This window comes from Hyla sarda, chromosome 2 (genome assembly GCF_029499605.1).
Source record: "Hyla sarda isolate aHylSar1 chromosome 2, aHylSar1.hap1, whole genome shotgun sequence".
Classification (NCBI taxonomy): Eukaryota; Metazoa; Chordata; class Amphibia; order Anura; family Hylidae; genus Hyla; species Hyla sarda.
The window spans coordinates 84,989,193-85,008,572 of record NC_079190.1 but is presented as its reverse complement, the minus strand read 5'-3'; the positions used below and the strand labels follow the sequence as shown (position 1 = coordinate 85,008,572).

General features: G+C 45.1%; 1 protein-coding gene across 3 annotated transcripts in view; it reads right to left on the bottom strand.

The window, feature by feature from the left end:
- The window catches only part of LOC130358714 (transmembrane protein 198), a 76,772-nt gene that overhangs the window by 42,666 nt on the left and 14,726 nt on the right, over positions 1-19,380 (bottom strand). Inside the window, exon 1 of one of the 3 annotated variants that reach the window (XM_056562362.1) lies at positions 10,577-10,834. The exons of 1 other annotated variant lie outside the window; for it this stretch is intronic. The gene's annotated coding sequence lies outside the window, so the exon portion shown is untranslated. Of the gene's footprint in view, positions 1-10,576; positions 10,835-19,380 lie in introns of those variants that run through there. One more of the 3 variants, XM_056562359.1, reaches the window with a different exon arrangement.

The window sequence follows — 19,380 nt, the reverse complement described above, 5'->3', positions numbered from 1 at the left end:
CAAACTGCTGTCTGGGCATGCTGAGAGTTGTAGTTTTGCAACATCTGGAGGGCTACAGTTTGAGACCACTGCATTGTGATCTACAACCTGAACCTCTCTAAATATTGCAAAACTACAAGTCCCAGCATGCCCACACAGCAAACAGCTGTCTGGGCATGCTGGGAGTTGTAGTTTTGCAACATCTGGAGGCCACGGTTTAGAGACCACTGTAAACTGTGGCCCTCCAGATGTTGCTAGGCAACAACTAGCCTAGCAGGACCCGGATGAATTGCTGCCGCCGCCGCCGCACGTGTGGCCTCCCCGCATGGAGGATCGCGCGCCGGGATCCAGGTAAGGGACCTTCGGCGCCGGACAGTTCCCCCGTTTTGCCCGGACACCGACAGGTGGGCAAAGCGGAGGAACCGAACATTAACCCCCCCCTCCCCCGGTCTGCTCGGCCGATCAATAGCAGGTATAGGAGGGATGGCACCCCTGCCACCTAACTCCTATTCAGGGGGATCAAGGGTGCCTTGGACACCCCCGATCCCTCTTATTTTCTGGGTCTCCGGGTGACCAGTGACCCGTATGACCCGGAATCGCAGGTCTGAATTGACCTGCGATTTGCGCCCATCGCGGTCATGGGGGGGGGGGGGGGGGGGGAATTCTCAGGACCCCCCTCGGTGATGTGCCGGGATGCCTGCTGTTAGATAACAGCAGTCATCCCGGCCCGATGACCGCTACGGTTGACGCGGCGCTCCCGGAACCCCGTGACGTTCATGTACGTCGCCGCGCGCCAAGTGACACGCCATACATGTACGTTTCGTCGTGAAGGGGTTAAAGGGGTACTCCCGTGGAAAACTTTTTTTTTTTGAAACAACTGGTGCCAGAAAGTAAAACAGATTTGTAAATTACTTCTATTAAAAAAATCTTAATTCTCCCAGTACTTTTTTAGGGGCTATATACTACAGAGGAAATGCTTTACTTTTTAGATTTCTCTGATGTCATGACCACAGTGCTCTCTGCTGACCTCTGCTGTCCATTTTAGGAACTGTCCAGAGCAGGAGAAAATCCCCATATCAAACATGTGCTGCTCTGGACAGTTACTAAAATGGACAGCAGAGAGCACTGTGGTCATGACATCAGAGAAATCTAAAAATTAAAGCATTTCCTCTGTAGTATATAGCCCATAAAAAAGTACTGGAAGGATTAAGATTTTTTAATAGAAGAAATTTACAAATCTGTTTAACTTTCTGGCACCAGTTGATTTAAATAAAATAAAAAAATAAAATAAAAAGTTTTCCAGGGGAGTACCCCTTTAATGGCTAACAAAAATGAATGATGGTGAGCTTTAAAGCCTACTAGGGTTCTTCTTCAGGCATCATATTCTACCAAGCATACATTTCTATAAAATCTACAAAAGCTGCACTAAAACCTGAAGGCAAACAATGGTTATGCATAAAGTATTTGAGGTCACTTTTGTAGCCAACTAATATATGACTGGAATTCTTAGAAGCCATAGTTCACATATCTATCTATGTATTCATCAATGCATTACAATATAGGCTTCAATAGGCTCAAAAGTAAAATACTGTATGTGTGGGTGGTCAAAACAGACTTACAGTAGTGAAACTGATAAGCTAAAAAAAAAAAAAAAAAAAAAAAAAAAAAAAAAGGTGCAGCAACAGACAAGGGTGGCAAGGGAGGATGAATGCCATAGCTGACATGACAATCGGGACAGGCAATGGGCTATATATCCCATCCTAGCTGCATGCACCGACAGACACAGCTCAAGTGGAGAAGGGTCAGTAGATCAGGTGACAGAAGTTACAAAGTATGGAAGCAATGCAGAAGCGGCGTCGCTACCAGTCTGTAATATGGAGTACAGACAGGGCAGAATGGACAGAGTAATGCGAGGCTTCACTATGAAATGCCAAGCCTCCTCACCAGCTGCTGCCATTCCCACGCTAACATGGGGATCTGAGGAAGCCAAAACCAAGTCTGGCATAAGTTAGTTATTTTATTGCCAAAAAGAATTACCAGCCTGACATGGGAAACACATTTGTGTGCCAGGTGGGACAGGATACCCTGTTACTGTTGGGATGCCAAAGGACTTGACCCTATTCACCAGCCACAGAACTACGGTGATTACATAATTCTAATAAAGGCTTATAATATTCCCTTATTTGTCTCCCCTTCTATCATTTTGCCCCTTTGGAGACATCTAAAGTGCCATATTCGGCTGTCTCCCCCTCCGCTCTTTGCACATCCAGAGATTAGTTGGGGACTGGTTCGCCCTCCTTTATGTAACCTCCCCTATTTATAAAATATGGCTGAGCCATTGTATCTCTGATGTGGCTGTAACATTAGTCAATGACAATATATCACACATTCCATGCTGAAGACCCTTTGTAGAAACATCACGTGTTCCACCTTGTCCTGGAGAGGAGTGCTGATGTATATAAAGGTACTAGTCATCACTTTCATGCTGCCTGAACCACAAGTCATCGGGGCAGTTCAAGTCAGCTTCTCCCTGCCCCACCAGCCTTAAAGGGGTACTCCGCCCCTAGACATCTTATCCCCTATCCAAAAGGATAGGGGATAAGATGTCAGATTGCCGGGATACTGTTGCTGGGGACTCCCGGGATCGCCGCTGCGTCACCGCGCCATCATTGCTGCACAGAGCGAATTCGCTCTGTGCGTAATGACGGGCGACACAGGGGACGGAGCAGCGTGATGTCATGGCTCCGCCTCTCGTGACATCACGCCCCGCCCCTTAAAGCAAGTCTATGGCAGGGGGCGTGACGACCGCCCCCTCCCATAGGCTTGTATTGAGGGGGCGGGCCGTGACGTCACGATTCTCCGGCCACTGTATTGCCTGTCATTACACGCAGAGCGAACTCTCTCTGTGCAGTAATGATAGCGGGGTGCCGCAGTGGAGATCCCGGGGGTCCCCAGCAGTGGGAGCTGTAGTTCTGCAACATCTGGAGGCACACTGGTTGGAAAACACTGCCATAGGCTGAATTTATTTACCTTTTCCATTATTTCTTTTAGGGATGTCCCGATACCGATACTAGTATCGGCATCAGGGCCGCTACTTGCCATTTGCATGGTGTCAGGGACTCGTTAAATGTCCCCGATACCTAATCCGACACCTGCTGCCGCTCCGCTGCCCCGTTCTCCCATCCTCATCACGGCCGCTGCTCCATTCTCCTATCTACATCATGGTGTTCCATGGAGGAGCATGTGACACACATGTCACTCCACCTCCTCCACTGCGCCCAGCAATATGCTACGGAGGAAGCAAAGTGACATATATGGCTCCTCCATAGGATGCCATGATGTGGACAGGAGAACGGGGCTGCGGAGGGGAAGCACCCAATAGAGACTGCCGCAGGTGAGCTGTCTGTAAGGGTGGGGCTGCGGTCTACAGGGGGGCTGCTACTAATGTCTACAGGGGGGCTGTTACTCCATAGGATGCCATGATGCGGACAGGAGAACGGGGCTGCGGAGGGGCAGCACCTGATAGAGGACTGCCGCAGGTGAGCTGTCTGTAAGGGTGGGGGCTTGCTGTCTGCTGTCTACAAGGGGGGGCTGCTACTAATGTCTACAGGGGGGCTGTTACACCATAGGATGCCATGAGAATGGGTCTGCGGAGGGGCAGCACCTGATAGAGGACTGCCGTAGGTGAGCTGTCTGTAAGGGTGGGGGCTGCGGTCTACAGGGGGCTGCGGAGAACGGGGACGAGGGCTTGCTGTCTGCTGTCTACAAGGGGGGGGGCTGTTACTAATGTCTACAGGGGGATAGTACCTACTATTAAAGGCAATCTTACAGCAGAGTCATCTGCACTAACTTGAATTTACAGGTAGATAGTGCAGGTGACCCGGTTTCTACGGCTGCTCACCATATGAGCATCGGTCTCACCTGTTCTGCCCAATGGAGAAGAGAAAAATCCTGGCTCATACTACAGCACCCGCCTCCATTGCACACAACAAGGACCCACATATCATCACGGTAAGCCGCGTTAGAAACTGGTTCACCCTGGTGTCAGATTCCCTTTAAAATAAAACATACTCGCAATTGGTATCGGCGAGTACTAGAATTAAAGTATCGATACTCACACTTGGTCTTAAAAAAATGGTATCGGGACATTGATAATTTTTTTCAGGGTACTAAATGCCCATTGAACAATTTATAAAGTAAAAAGATAGGGATCATTCACACAGCCATTGGGTCCATTCAGTGCGAAGAAGAAGAAAAAAAAAAAAACACCCAGAATGGGACAGAGGTTAATGGCAGTGTGATCCTAGTGTCAAACAGCAGCAGCCTACAAAGCACAGGTCTCTAATCTGCCGCTCTCAAGATACAACTCCCAGCATTAATATACTACAGGAGTGTTTTTATGTGATGTCTTCTTCCCCTTATGTTTTTTTCATTACAAGTCATGTGATTCAAGGATTTCTACTAAAGAAATGGTGGGGAATGGCATTTTATATTTCCCTACTGGCTCTAATCTGGCTTGGCTACAGAATTTTGACTTTTTTTTTTTGACATGGGAGATGGCACGGCTAGATACATTTTCTAACCCAGAGATGGCAGAATAAGGCTATATTCACAAGCCATAATTTCTACATGAATTTATAGCCAACACACTTCAATGGAATTCCGTTGTCCCATTCACATAGCAGAATTTCCGCTGCAGAAATTCCATTTTAGGGTACGTTCACACTGCGGATCTCTCATGGAATCTCCACTCGTGGAATTCAATGAGCAGAGATTCAGCCTGGCAGCCGGCGGTAGGACCGCGCCGTTACCATTGGCGGCTATACAGTGCTCACGGAATTCTGCACAAAGAATTAACACGTTCATTCTCTGTGCGGAACAATTTCAACGGCGGAATTGTCCGCCACTGAATTTCCTCACGGAAACCCATTTACACTGATGGTAATGCTCACTGCCCGGTATTCCACTCACGGAATTCCGTAATGTGAACGTACCCTAAAGGAACACTGTAGTGGAATATAACTTATTACCTATCCAAAGGGTATTCCCACCACTGGGACCCCCCCATGATTTTCTGTACTTGGCCGCAGCATTCCAGGGTGGTTCAGTCCCCACATGACGTGGAGGATGGTAAGGCCCCTCTATGTACCCCATAGAGATACATGGAGGGGGCTTGTCTGCCATGGCTTCCTGCTGGGGACAGCACGGTGCTTTCTAAGCACTGCCGCGACCCCGTACAGGATCCTTCGGATCGGGGAGAAGTTATATTCCACTACAGTACTCCTTTAAGTGAATAGGCTATAAATGCATGCAGAATTTCTAGCTGAAATTCCGCCATGTGAACATGGCTTTAGAGAGGAAAACCTTTCATGCCAAATAAACATTTGTACCAAGTGTCCCTCCTATTACAGGCAAATGTACATAGAAGGCAGCTGCTCTGCTTAAGCCAATGCAAAGTGCATTCAGATGAGCATCTTCAACATAAGCAAATATTCACACAGCATGCAGGCTATGGAGACATGCCACCATTTCAGCATATCCCGAGCTCAGTGTCTCCCAAACAGGGTGCCTCCAGCTGTTGCAAAACTACAACTTTCAGCATTCCCGGACCTGGGAGTTGTAGTTTTGCAACAGCTGGAGGCACCCTGGTTGGGAAACATTGAGCTAGCGATATGGAGACATAACATGTTCACCTACAATGGTAAATGGCTTTACTGGTCAGCAATGGACTGTTTATAATAAGGAGTCATGACCAGGACGACATGCTGCAGCGTCCATAGCTCATCACACTTACGACAAATGCACATTTTGGCCGCCATTTATCATTGTCTTTAGACAGTTTTTTTGTGCCTAGAAAAGGTGCAAAAAAGGTGCGCTTTTTTGCACCTTTTGGTTTACACATTTCTGCTGATTTTGAGTTGCAATGCACTGATTTTGGCAATACACAAGATATGGAAGGGTTTTATGAACTGAGCCTTTTTTGAGAAAAGGAGCAAAAAAGGCGCAAAGCCACTGAAAAGTCTCTAAAACGACACCAGCCCAGACTTAGCATTTTGGTGTATGTGAAGAGAGAAATTTCAGAAAATGTGACCTGCACAAAATGTATCAAATGTTCTGTGACCATTTAATAAATTTGGTGCTCCTGTACATTATCAGCACACAAAAAAGGTGTAAAAAAATGCTTCACTTACACCTACAATGATAAATGCCAACCTTTATGGGTAAATGTACACAGTACCTGTCAGGAACTGTCCAGAGCAGAATATGTTTGATATGGGGATTTTCTCCTGCTCTGGACAGTTCCTAAAATGGACAGCAGAGGTCAGCAGAGAGCACTGTGGTCATGACATCAGAGAAATCTAAAAAGAAAGCATTTTCTCTGTAGTATATAGCCCCTAAAAAGTACTGGAAGGATTAAGATTTTTTTAATAGAAGTGATTTACAAATCTGTTTAACTTTCTGGCACCAGTTGATTTACAAAAAAAAAAAAAAAAAAAAAAAAGTTTTTCATGGGAGTACCCCTTTAACTTTCTGGCACCAGTACCACCACCAGAGTACGCCTTTAAATGTGCAAATAGACAGCTATCACCGAGTAGGACCACCCACATGACTACTTAGAATGGGAATGTGTTATTCTAGAACTTTTCCTACAAAACTATGTGTTTAGCTCCTCCTGCTCTATAACATCATGCCTGCAGATTAGACTGCAATGTCAATGTGACAGCTTCCCTTTAAAAGGGCTCAGAGTTGCATGAAAGTAAAAACATGTATTTTTATCTGTTGCTGATCCAATGCTTTGACTATTGACTGGCTGAGCAAGCATTTCCTATATGTTGGGAGAAGAGTAGACTCACAGTAATGGGGAATGACACCAATGTGGGATCAGTGTAAGGGGAGTACATCTATTTTTGATCCCATCCCATGCTCTTTTACCCCATTGGTGACCCATGACAGGAGTGGGCTCCTGACTTATCTGTTCTATAATAGGCAAACCCCAGTTAAAAGAGGTACTCCGGCCCTAATACATCTTATCCCCTATCCAAAAGAATAGGGGATAAGATGTCTGATTGCGGTGGTCCCGCCGCTGGGGACCCCCGCAATGTCATTCAACTCCCACTTTTGCAAGCTCTCCGTAGCGCTGGAGGCTCCGAGTGTGCAGCGTGACGACCACGGGGCCGGAGTATCGCGACGTCATGACTCCGCCCCACGTGTGATGTTACGCTCCGCCCCCTCAATGCAAGTCTATGGGAGGGGGCGTGACATCACACGGGGCGGAGTCGTGACGTCACGATACTCCGGCCCTGTGGTCGTCACACTGCACACTTGGAGCCTCCAGCGCTAAGGAGACCTCGCAAAGGTGGGTGCTGAATGACAGATTGCAGGGGTCCCCAGCGGCAGGACCCCCCGCGATCAGACATCTTATCCCCTATCCTACGGATAGGGGATAAAATGTATTAGGGCTGGAGTACCCCTTTAATAGCTGACATGTGTCGATTGCCACTGGCAGCTATAAACATTTTAAATGCCGCTGTCAAAGAGGACAGCAGTATTTAAATGCATGTTTAAGCCATAATTGGTGGTGAAGTGGATCGGATCTCCTAGCCGCTGCACTATTGCAGTCAGGAGAGCCGTTGTCCTGGCAGCCTCAATATTGCAGTTCTTTGATCACGTTACATCCCAAAACAATTATCGCCTGCTAAAAACTCAAGACTACGGCCCAAAAACAAAAAAACATGCTCTATATGAAGTCAAACGTGTTTTCACTTTTGCAACAGTTACTGATCTATCATATGCAACTTTTTAAAAAGGCACAAAAATGACTGCAAAAGCAAAAACATTTGCCCACAATCAGTCCAGACCACACTTTGAAACTTAGCTTAGATCTGCCGCAATGAAAAAATATAAAATAAACTTTACTTATCTCCCGCTGTCCCGTCCTCTGGCTTCTTACTGCTACCCAATACATGACACTGCCGCTCAGCCTATCACCAGCGGAGGCGGGACCTCACTGTGGCCAGCGATTAGCCAAGCAGCAGTTTTATGGGTCCGACACCAGAAGCAGGAAGCAGACTGCACTGGTGGACGGGACAGCGATACCAGTTGCACCAGGGGAGCGGTGGAAGGCAAGTTACCGGTAGTTTTTTTTTGTTTGTTTGGTTTTGTTATGTTTTCTTTCCCCAATTGCGGCCACCTGGGTATGATGGGAGAATTTAAAAAATGCTGGAGTACTCCTTTAAATGATCGCTATTCATCACACAATGGAGCGGCTGAGTGGGCAGTACAACAAAGGGGCAGGAAATGCTCCCGATGCACCAAAGACACTGACTTATTTATTAGGATTTTTGGGGATCTCAGGAACATACGGGTGATCCTGCTGAATTTTTCCTCTAAATACCAAGCCTTTGCAAAAATCATAGTAAAAAAAAGAAAATATGACCGGATTGTACACAGCAGAAGATTGTCAGGACATGTTGAGAGTTGTAGTTTACAACAGCTGAAGAGCCACAGGTTGGGGAACACTTCCACAAAATATCCTGATGAGAAGCTCATAATAGATTAATCCTTTCCCACATTGGGTCACTTGTGGAATCTGTCAACAGCATCACCTGCACTAACCTGTTCAAACAGGGCGATAGTGTGGGTGATGGTGGATTTAATGCACTTTAAAGGGGTACTCCGGCCCCAAGAAATCTGATCGCTGCGGACCCCCAAAATCTGGCATGCAGCACCCACCTGTAAGCACTGCTGGAATCGCTGGAGGCTGTCAGTGTTATGCCTCCCGACCACGGGGATGGAGTATCGTGATGTCACGCCCCGCCCCCTCAATGCAAATCTATAGACTTCTATTGAGGGGGCGGGGCATGATGTCCCGATACTCCGTCCCCGTGGTCGGTAAGGATAACACAGAGTTTCCAGCAGTACTTACAGGTGGATGCTGCATGCTAGATTGCGGGGGTCCCCCTGCGATCAGACATCTTATCCCCTATCCTTTGGATAGGGGATAAGATGTCTTGGGGCCGGAGTACCCCTTTAAAAGGAGAACTCCAGCCAAAATTGACTTATCCATAGTATAGGGCAGGCATATAGGCAACCTTCGGCACTGCTGATGTTTTGGACTACACTTCCCATGATGCTTTGCAGCATTTTGGCTGTAAGAGCATCATGGGAGTGTAGTCCAAAACATTGAAGGTTGCCTATGCCTGGGATAGGGGATAAGTAGCTGATCACAGGGATCTGACCGCTGGGACCCACACATGCACTGTTCTACCCACCTGGCTGGTCACTGTCATAAATACTCATCTGCTTCCCAGCACGGTACCACTATGTGCACGTCATTGTGTATGGCCCCAAACCAGGAGCGTGCATGTGCCACTACCCCCCTTGTGCTGGAGAGAAGATAAAAACTGTGCAACTGAATAAAAAAAAAAAAAGGTAAAGTGCATTAGATTTAGCATCACCTTCACTATTACCATGTATGAACAAGTTAGTGCTGGCAGATTCCCTTTAAGGGGGGGGGGGGGGGGGGTACGTTCACACGTACAGTATTCTGCACAGATTTGATGCGCAGGATTTTCTGCTGCAGATTTCAATGTAAACTGAATGACTGAACACAGCTTCAAATTCAGCGCATCAAATCTGCGCAGAATACTGTACATGTGAATAGACCCTTAGGGCAGTGGTCTTAAATACTGCGGCTCTCTGGATGGTGCAAAACTACAACTCCCAGCATGCCCGGACAGCCGTTGGATGTCCGGGCATGCTGGGAGTTGTAGTTTTGCACCATCAAGAGAGCCGCAGTATTGAGACCACTGAAATGGAATTGGCTGTCCGGGCATGCTGGGAGTTGTAGTTTTACAACATCCAGAGAGCCGCAGTATTGAGACCACCGAAATAGGATTGGCTGTCCCGGCATGCTGGGAGTTGTAGTTTTGCAACATCTGGAGGTCCACAGGTTGAAGACCACTGCCTTAGGGGGTTACGTTCATACCTACAGGATCTGCTGCATATTTTGCTACCCGTTGACTACAATGGTGTGAAGTAGACAAAATGTAGAAATCCATAAATACGCAGATCACACTTATGGCCCTATATCAGTGGTCCCCAAACTGTGGCCCTCCAGATGTTGCAAAACTACAATTCCCAGCATGCCTGGACAGCCGTTGGCTGTCCAGGCATGCTGGGAGTTGTAGTTTTGCAACATCTGGAGGGCCACAGTCTGGGGACCACTGCCCTATATGTTCACACGTGATAATTACCCCACAAGCAGGTAAAACCTCATACACGATTAACCCCTCAGGACCTGGATTCCACCCTGTCCCAGCAGCACACACCTCAATAAACAGACAACCTGGACTATCACAACTACTACAAAAGTAAACTGTGTCAGCTGCTCACAACCACCAATCAGGTTGCAGCTTTCATTAACAAAAAAAAAATAATAATAATAATAATAATAATAATAAATAAACTGCCCAAGAGGTTAAAAAAAAAACCTGATTGGTTGCTATGAGCAACGGCTGCTCTTTTACTCTGCTTTAGCTTTTCTCAATAGTAACCCCTTCACTGCCAGAGAAGATAGAAGAGAGGATTATTTTACCAGCTATAGACAGGATAGTGGAGGTGATGGTGTCCAGGCAGAAAGTTGTCACTTCCTCCGACCCCGGAGCAGGGAGTGGGTGGGTTCGGGATAGGTTGATGATGCTGCCCGCGGTCTCTTGTAAGTTTTCAGTGGTGCAGCCTCTTCATTGTAATGGAGCTGTAGATGGCCGCAGGTTCAATCCGAGCCCCGCCGCCTCCTGTGCCGCCCTCTCACCATCCATGTCCCACCATCTGCGACCACATTCAAACTCGCTACAAGCCTTTCTCCTCAGAACAGCTGAAAGGTGACGTCACCGCTCACGACCGCACCATTCGTGTGGAGATGGGAGGGGGGGGGGGGACACCTCAGCGACTGTTAGTGGTTTTATCTACGTTTAGTGAAGAAAAAAAGCCTGCTGTGAGATCATAAGATATCAGGAGCTGACACTATTCTGTTTAGGTTCGAGTCAAATCATCTTGTTTGCTGTAAAATAATATTACCCGCTTCCCCCTTTTTTCAGTAGGTAAATGGACTGATCTATAGTTGGATGTAACGTGGTGGGAGAATGAGGTGACTGACTCCAGAGCGGAGGATGTGACTGATTGCTGTGGATATAGGACATCGTGGGAAGCGGCCATAAGCTTGTGGGGGGAGCAGTTCATACAGCAGTGGTCCCCAACCTGTGGCTCTCCAGCTGTTTCTAAACAACTCCCAACATGCTGGAAGTTGTAGTTTTGCAACAAATGAAGGCTCACAGTTTTGAGCTCACTGCCGTATGAGAAGGCCATAGGCATATAGGGGTCAGATTTATCAAAACCTGTGTAGAGGAAGAGTGGTGCAGTTACCCATAGCAACCAATCAGATCACTTATTTCAATTCTCAGAGGCCTCGTTAAAAATGAAAGAAGCGATCTGATTGGTTGCTATGGGTAACTGCACCACTTTTCCTCTACACAGGTTTTGATAAATCTCCCCAATAATACCTTTATTTATTAGTCCGGTGAAAAACATTTTTTTTTTTAAATCCACTGGTGCCAGAAAGTTAAACAGATTTGTAAATGTATTTCTATTTAAAAATCTTAATCCTTCCAGTACTTTTCAGCTGCTGTATGCTCCAGAAGAAGTTGTGTATTTTTTTTCTGTCTGACCACAGTGCTCTCTGCCGTCACCAGTGGATTTAACCCCTTAAGGACCAGGCCATTTCACACCTTAGGACCAGAGCGTTTTTTGAACATCTGACCACTGTCACTTTAAGCATTAATAACTCTGGAATGCTTTTAGTTATCAATCTGATTCCGAGAGTTTTTTCGTGACATATTCTACTTTATGTTATTGGTAAAATTTTGTCGATACTTGCATCGTTTCTTAGTGAAAAATTCCAAAATTTGATGAAAAAATTTTAAATTTTGCATTTTTCTAACTTTGAAGCTCTCTGCTTGTAAGGAAAATGGATATTCCAAATACATTTTTATTTTTTTCACATATACAATATGTCTACTTTATATTTGCATTATAAAATTGACGTGTTTTTACTTTTGGAAGACACCAGAAGGCTTCAAAGTTCAGCAGCAATTTTCCAATTTTTCACAAAATTTCCAAAATCACAATTTTTCAGGGACCAGTTCAGGTTTGAAGTGGATTTGAAGGGTCTTCTTATTAGAAATACCCCACAAAAGACCCCATTATAAAAACTGCACCCCACAAAGTATTCAAAATGACATTCAGTAAGTGTGTTAACCCTTTAGGTGTTTCACAGGAATAGCAGCAAAGTGAAGGAGAAAATTCACAATCTTCATTTTTTACACTTGCATGTTCTTGTAGACCCAATTTTAGAATTTTTACAAGGGGTAAAAGGAGAAAATGTATACTTATATTTGTAGCCCAATTTCTCTCGAGTAAGGACATACCTCATATGTCTATGTAAAGTGTTCGGCGGGCGCAGTAGAGGGCTCAGAAGGGAAGGAGCGACAAGGGGATTTTGGAGAGTACGTTTTTCTGAAATGGTTTTTGGGGGGCATGTTGCATTTAGGAAGCCCCTATGGTGCCAGAACAGGAAAAAATACCCACATGGCACACCATTTTGGAAACTAGACCCCTTGAGGAACGTAACAAGGAATAAAGTGAGCCTTAATACCCCACAGGTGTTTCATGACTTTTGCATATGTAAAAAAATGTTTAAAAAATTTCACTAAAATGTGTGTTTCCCCCCAAATTTCACATTTATGCAAGGGTTAATAGCAGAAAATACCCCCCAAAATTTGTAACCTCATCTCTTCTGAGTATGGAGGTAACCCAAAAGTTGACCTGAAGTGCACGACGGGCGAACTACAATGCTCAGAAGAGAAGGAGTGATATTTGGCTTTTTTAGAACAAATTTTGCTCAGGGGCATGTCGCATTTAGGAAGCCCCTATGGTGCCAGGACAGCAAAAAATACCCACATGGCATAAGATTTTGGAAACTAGACCCCTTGAGGAACGTAACAAGGGGTACAGTGAGCATTTACCCCCCACTGGTGTCTGTCAGATCTTTGGAACAGTGGGCTGTACAACATTTTTAATTTGCACAGCCCACTGTTCCAAAGATCTGTCAGACACCAGTGGGGGGTAAATTCTCACTGCACCCCTCATTACATTCCGTGAGGGGTGTAGTTTCCAAAATGGGGTCACATGTGGTTTTTTTTTTTTTTTTGCGTTTGTCAAAACCGCTGTAACAATCAGCCAGCCCTGTGCAAATCACCTCAAATGTACATGGTGCACTCTCCCTTCTGGGCCTTGTTGTGCGCCCCCAGAGCACTTTGCGCCCACTTATGAGGTATCTCCGTAGTCGGGAGAAATTGCATTCAAAATTTTGGGGGGCGTTTTTCCCTTTTACCTCTTGTCAAAATGAAAAGTATGGGGCAACACCAGCATGTTAGTGTAAAAAAATTTTTTTTTACACTAACATGCTGGTGTAGACCCCCAACTTCACCTTTTCATAAGGGGTGAAAGGAGAAAAAGCCCCCCAAAATTTGTTAGGCAATTTCTCCCGAGTACGGCGATACCCCATATGTGACCCTAAACTGTTGCCTTGAAATACGACAGGGCTCCAAAGTGAGAGCGCCATGCGCATTTGAGGCCTGAATTAGGGATTTGCATAGGGGTGGACATAGGGGTATTCTACGTCAGTGATTCCCAAACAGGGTGCCTCCAGCTGTTGCAAAACTCCCAGCATGCCTGGACAGTCAACGGCTGTCCGGCAATACTGGGAGTTGTTGTTTTGCAACAGCTGGAGGCTCCATTTTGGAAAGAGTGGCGTACCAGACGCTTTCATTTTTATTGGGGAGGGGAGGGGGGCTGTGTAGGGGTATGTGTATATGAAGTGTTTTTTACTTTTTATTTTATTTTGTGTTAGTGTAGTGTAGTGTTTTTAGGGTACAGTCACACGGGCGGGGGGTTACAGCGAGTTTGAGCTGCCGCGCAAAATTTGCTGCATCGCAAACTTGCAGCCTGATACTCACTGTAAGCCCCCTGCCCATGTGAATGTACCCTGTACATTCACAGGGGGGGGGACCTCCAGCTGTTGCAAAACCACTACTCCCAGCATGCACAGTCCATCAGTGCATGCTGGTAGTTATAGTTTTGCAAATAGCTGGACGCACACGGGTTGGGAAACACTGAGTTAGGAAACAGACAATGTTTTCCAACCAGTGTGTCTCCAGATGTTGCAAAACCACAACTCCCAAACATTCTCAGGCATGCTGGGAGTAGTAGTTCGGCAACATCTTTAGAGCCAGATGTTGCCAAACTACAACTCCCAGCATGCTTGGAGTTGTAGTTTTGCAACATCTAGAGGACTACAGTTTACAGACCACTAATACAGTGGTTCCCAATCTGTGCCCTTCCAGATGTTGCAAAACTACAACTCCCAGTATGCCAAAACTGTCCAGGCATGCTGGGAGTTGTAGTTCTGCAACATCTGAAGGGCCAGATGTTACAGAACTACAACTCCCAGCATGCCTGGACAGTAAGGGCATGCTGAGGATGTGTAGTTTTGCAACATCTGGAAGGGCACAGTGGTCTCCAAACTGTGGACCTCCAGATGTTGCAAAACTGCAACTCCCAGCATGCCCAGACGTCAAGGGCTGTCTGGGCATGCTGGGAGTTGTAGTTTACAGGGTCCCATTACAGCAATGCATGTCGCTTTACGGCGACGTGCATTGCTGTAAAGGGCCCGACCGCGGCTGAAGATCAACTCACCTGTCGCCGCTGCCGCCGTCTCCGTCGCCGGGATCCGGGTCTTCAGGGACGAGGTAAGTACCGGGGCCGGTCCCCAGCACTCCCCCGTCCCCCGCCGCGTCCTCCGGTCTTCCTCCCATCCTCTCCGGACTTCAAGAGGAAGTAACCGCCCCCCCTGCAATTGATCGGTTAGCTAACCAACGGATCGCAGGGGATCGGAGGAGGTGGCCGGCTTGCCACCTCGCTCCTAGGCTCCAGCATGGTCCTGGCTGTCTGTGACAGCCGGGATCATGCAAAATTACCGGGCGGTCGGGTCCCAGAGACCCGATCAGCCCGGTATCGCCGCAGATCGCAAGGGCGATTTCCCTTGCGATTTGCGGCGATCGCTGACATGGGGGGCCTACATGGCCCCCCTCAGCGTTTGCCCTGGATCCCTGCTGAAGGATTTCAGCAGGCACCCAGTTCCGATCTCTGCCCGGCGAGCGGCAGAGACTGGAAAACGCCATGACGTTGTGGAACGTCATTGGTCCTTAAGGCCCAGGGTGCCATGACGTTCCACAACGTCATTGGTCCTTAAGAGGTTAAAAAAAAAAATGTTTTTTTTTTACCGGAGTAAGCCTAGAACCGACGACAGCACTTTCTAAGAACCATAAAGGTTTTTTTTTTTTTCCCTATCAGCATAACCCATAGCTGTATAACAATGTTTGGCTGCTTTCCAAAAAAAGTTAACTTCTTTTTTTTTTTTTTTTTTATATATAAACATAAGCATTTATTTTATCAACGTAACCCTATTGTTTTTTTTTTCTTTGTTTCTGTTTTTTTTTGCACAGTTTTACTTTGCAATCTGATATCTTTCATGTTAACATAGAAAGAGAGAGAGAGAGAGAGATTCAAGAAAATGAAGTATTTCTCACAGAAAAGGATTGCAGTAACACATGCTTTGCTATACACATGTTTATTCCCTTTGTGTGTATTGGAATTAAACCAAAAAAGGGAGAAAAAAAGCAAATTGGACATAATGTCACACCAAACTCCAAAAATGGGCTGGACAAAATTATTGGCACCCTTAACTTAATATTTGGTTGCACACCCTTTGGAACTGAAATCAGTCGCTTCCTATAACCATCAATAAGCTTCTTACACCTCTCAGCCGGAATGTTGGGCCACTCTTCCTTTGCAAACTGCTCCAGGTCTCTCTTATTGGAAGGAGCCTTTTCCCAACAGCAATTTTAAGATCTCTCCACAGGTGTTCAATGGGATTTAGATCTGGACTCATTGCTGGCCACTTCAGAACTCTCCAGCGCTTTGTTGCCATCCATTTCTGGGTGATTTTTCATGTATGTTTGGGGTCATTGTCCTGCTGGAAGACCCAAGATCTCGGACCCAAACCCAGCTTTCTGACAATGGGCTGTACAATGCAACCCAAAATCCATGATAATCCTCAGATTTCATGATGCCTTGCACACATTCAAGGCGCCCAATGCCAGAGGCAGCAAGATAACCCCAAAACATAATTGAACCTCCACCATACTCAACTCAATACTCAAGTACATTTTGGCAAAATGTAGTCCTCCTTGTTCTCCTGCCATAGCGTTTCATTTCATTTAAATGTCAACGGATAGTTTGCGCTGACACTGATGCTCCCTGAGCCTGCGGGACAGCTTGAATATCTTTGGAACTTGTTTGGGGCTGCTTATCCACCATCCGGACTATCCTGCGTTGACACCTTTCATCAATTTTTTCTCTTCCATCCACGCCCAGGGAGATTAGCTACAGTGCCATGGGTTGCAAACCTCTTGATAATGTTGCGCACTGTGGACAAAGGCAAATCTAGATCTCTGGAGATGGACTTGTAATCTTGAAATTGTTGATATTTTTGCACAATTTTGGTTCTCAAGTTCTCTTCTCTTTCTGTTGTCCATGCTTAGTTTGGCGCACACACAGACACACAATACAAAGACTAAATGAACTTCTCTCCTTTTTATCTGCTTTCAGGTGTGATTTTTATATTGCCCACACCTGTTCCTTGCCCCAGGTGAGTTTAAGGCTAAGTTTCCACTTGGTTTTTTCTCTGGCAGTTTTTGGATTACTGCCACTGCAATTTTGAGCCAAAGCCAGAAGTGTATTCAAAAGGAATAGGACATATTAAGGAAGGATTTACACTTCTCCTCCCTTATGGATCCACTTCTGCACAAAAACTGCAGTGGCTGTATTCCAAAAACTGCCAGAAAAAAACCAAGTGGAAACTTAGCCTAAAGGAGCATCACATGCTTGAAACAATCTTATTTTTCAACAATTTTGAAAGGATGCCAATAATTTTGTCCAGACCATTTTTGGAGTTTGGTGTGACATTATGTCCAATTTGCTTTTTTTCCTCCTTTTTTGGTTTAGTTCCAATACACACAAAGGGAATAAACGTGTATAGCAAAACATGTGTTACTGCAATCCTTTTCTGTGAGAAATACTTAATTTTCTAGAAAAATTTCAGGAGTGCCAACATTTACGGCCATGACTGTATATACATATATATTTTGGGGGGGACAATTGAAAAATACAGCAATTTTGCAACTTTTGGAGGGTTTCGTTTTTAATCAGTACCACTTCACGGTAAAACTGATATGTTCTTTTTATCCTGTGAGCTCAATATGATTAAAAAGATACCCATGTTTACGTAGCTAAATTATTATTGCTACTTGTAAAAAATTTCTAACTTTTTAAACAAATAATTAAAAACGCCCTATTCTGACCCCTATAACCTTTTTATTTTTACATATATGGTTCTGTTTGAGGGTTTATTTTTTCACACTGTGATCTGCAGATGTTTTGATGGGACTTTTTGATCACTTCTAATTTTTTTAATGGCTTTTTCTGCTATATGATGTGACCAAAAATCTGCACAATTCTGGCATTTGTTTTGTTAAGGGATAATGAACATATTTTAATAGTTATGATATATATATATATATATATATATATATATATATATATATATATATTTGTAAAAGTGCATAAAGGGGGTAATTTAAACTTTTATTAAGGAAGAGACTTTTTATATATTTTTTAAAAACATTTTTATTATGTATTTTACAATGTTTAAGTCCCCATAGGGTTCTTTTACATGCAGTCACTAAATAGTTTTCATTATTCAGTGCTATACCATAGCATAGCATTGTATAGTGCTATCTCTTCTACAGTAGTATAGTGTGCCTAGGCAGACTGTATCAGAAGAGGACCGATTGGCTGACACGGGGGGACTACAACCGGCATTTTAACACATAAGCCCCCACTAGTTGCCACAACTAGCCTGAGCTGGATCTAGATGTACCGGGCAGCTGCCTTACTATAACTTGATTACCTTGACCAATAGAGGCAGATCAACAAAAGAGGCAGAGGTGCTGCTTCTGTTCTTTACAACAAAAGCGGAAGAATGTGTTCAGTGATGAAAAAGAAGCGATCCTGTTGCGGCGCTCGCCCGTGTGGCAGGAATGGAGTTCAAAAGCCGATGGTAAGTAAAGGCATCTTTATTCAGAATCAATTCGGACTACGCGTTACGAAGGGACACGCTCCCCTCTTCCTCAGGTCCAATCCTTAGAGGACTAGTGGGACGGGCTGTGATTTAAATACGGGAAAAAGCCAGCAAAAATCGGAAAATCATATAATCAAATGTAATATTCAGAAACACTTTCATACAGGATATAGGTCATAGATGCATGTCATACATAAAAGATTAGTAAAAAAAACTCATTAATATACTCTAATAATAGAAAATAAAAACTTCTAGCCCAATAAGTCTAGAAAGGCATACATATGATCGGGCAGGGATAATGAATGCCTATAAACACCGGCAGTCTCAATAGTGTGGGACAAGAGACAAATGGACAGCCGCAAAGCTGAGCAGCTGGACGCCAGGCCAATCCCCGGATGAGGGGCGCCAGACACAGCCGCACAAAAAGAGACCGTTGCAAAGCCCCCTTACATACATAATTTGGATATATAATCCACTAGGATGGACCGTAGACAGGTCCAATGCATTCAATTCAAGACAATATAATTATCATGATAAAGGTAATTTAGGAATACAAGTCCCCAGAGGCTGTGAGTAACAAGATTTTCAACATATCACCTCTGTCGCTTCATTAAGACCCATAGGGTTAAGTGTCTGTAAGGTATAAATCCAAAACATTTCCTTTTTATTTAATACAGCAGATCTGTTATTGGTGGTAGCCTGGATTTGTTCGATTTGTATGATGGAAATTGGATTTTGAACATCCTTATGATGAATACTGATGTGCCGAGACAGGCTGTATAGGAGAAATCCTTTTTTAATATTAGCCCTATATTGGTTGAGACGTAGATGCAGGGGCTGTGTCGTCCGATGTACTGTTTTTTGCATATACAGGTGATCAAATAGATAATATGCGAGGATTGACAATTCATATAAGATTTGAGAGGGAAGGTGGCCCCTGTCGCTGTACTAGTGACAGCTGATTGTTTATGGCAGATGATGGTACAACACAAACATCTCGGATGCCCACATTTGAAGGCACCGTTCTTCTGGGGGATGATATTCGAGATGCCTTTTTTCTGCTGTTCTAAGTTGGACACCAA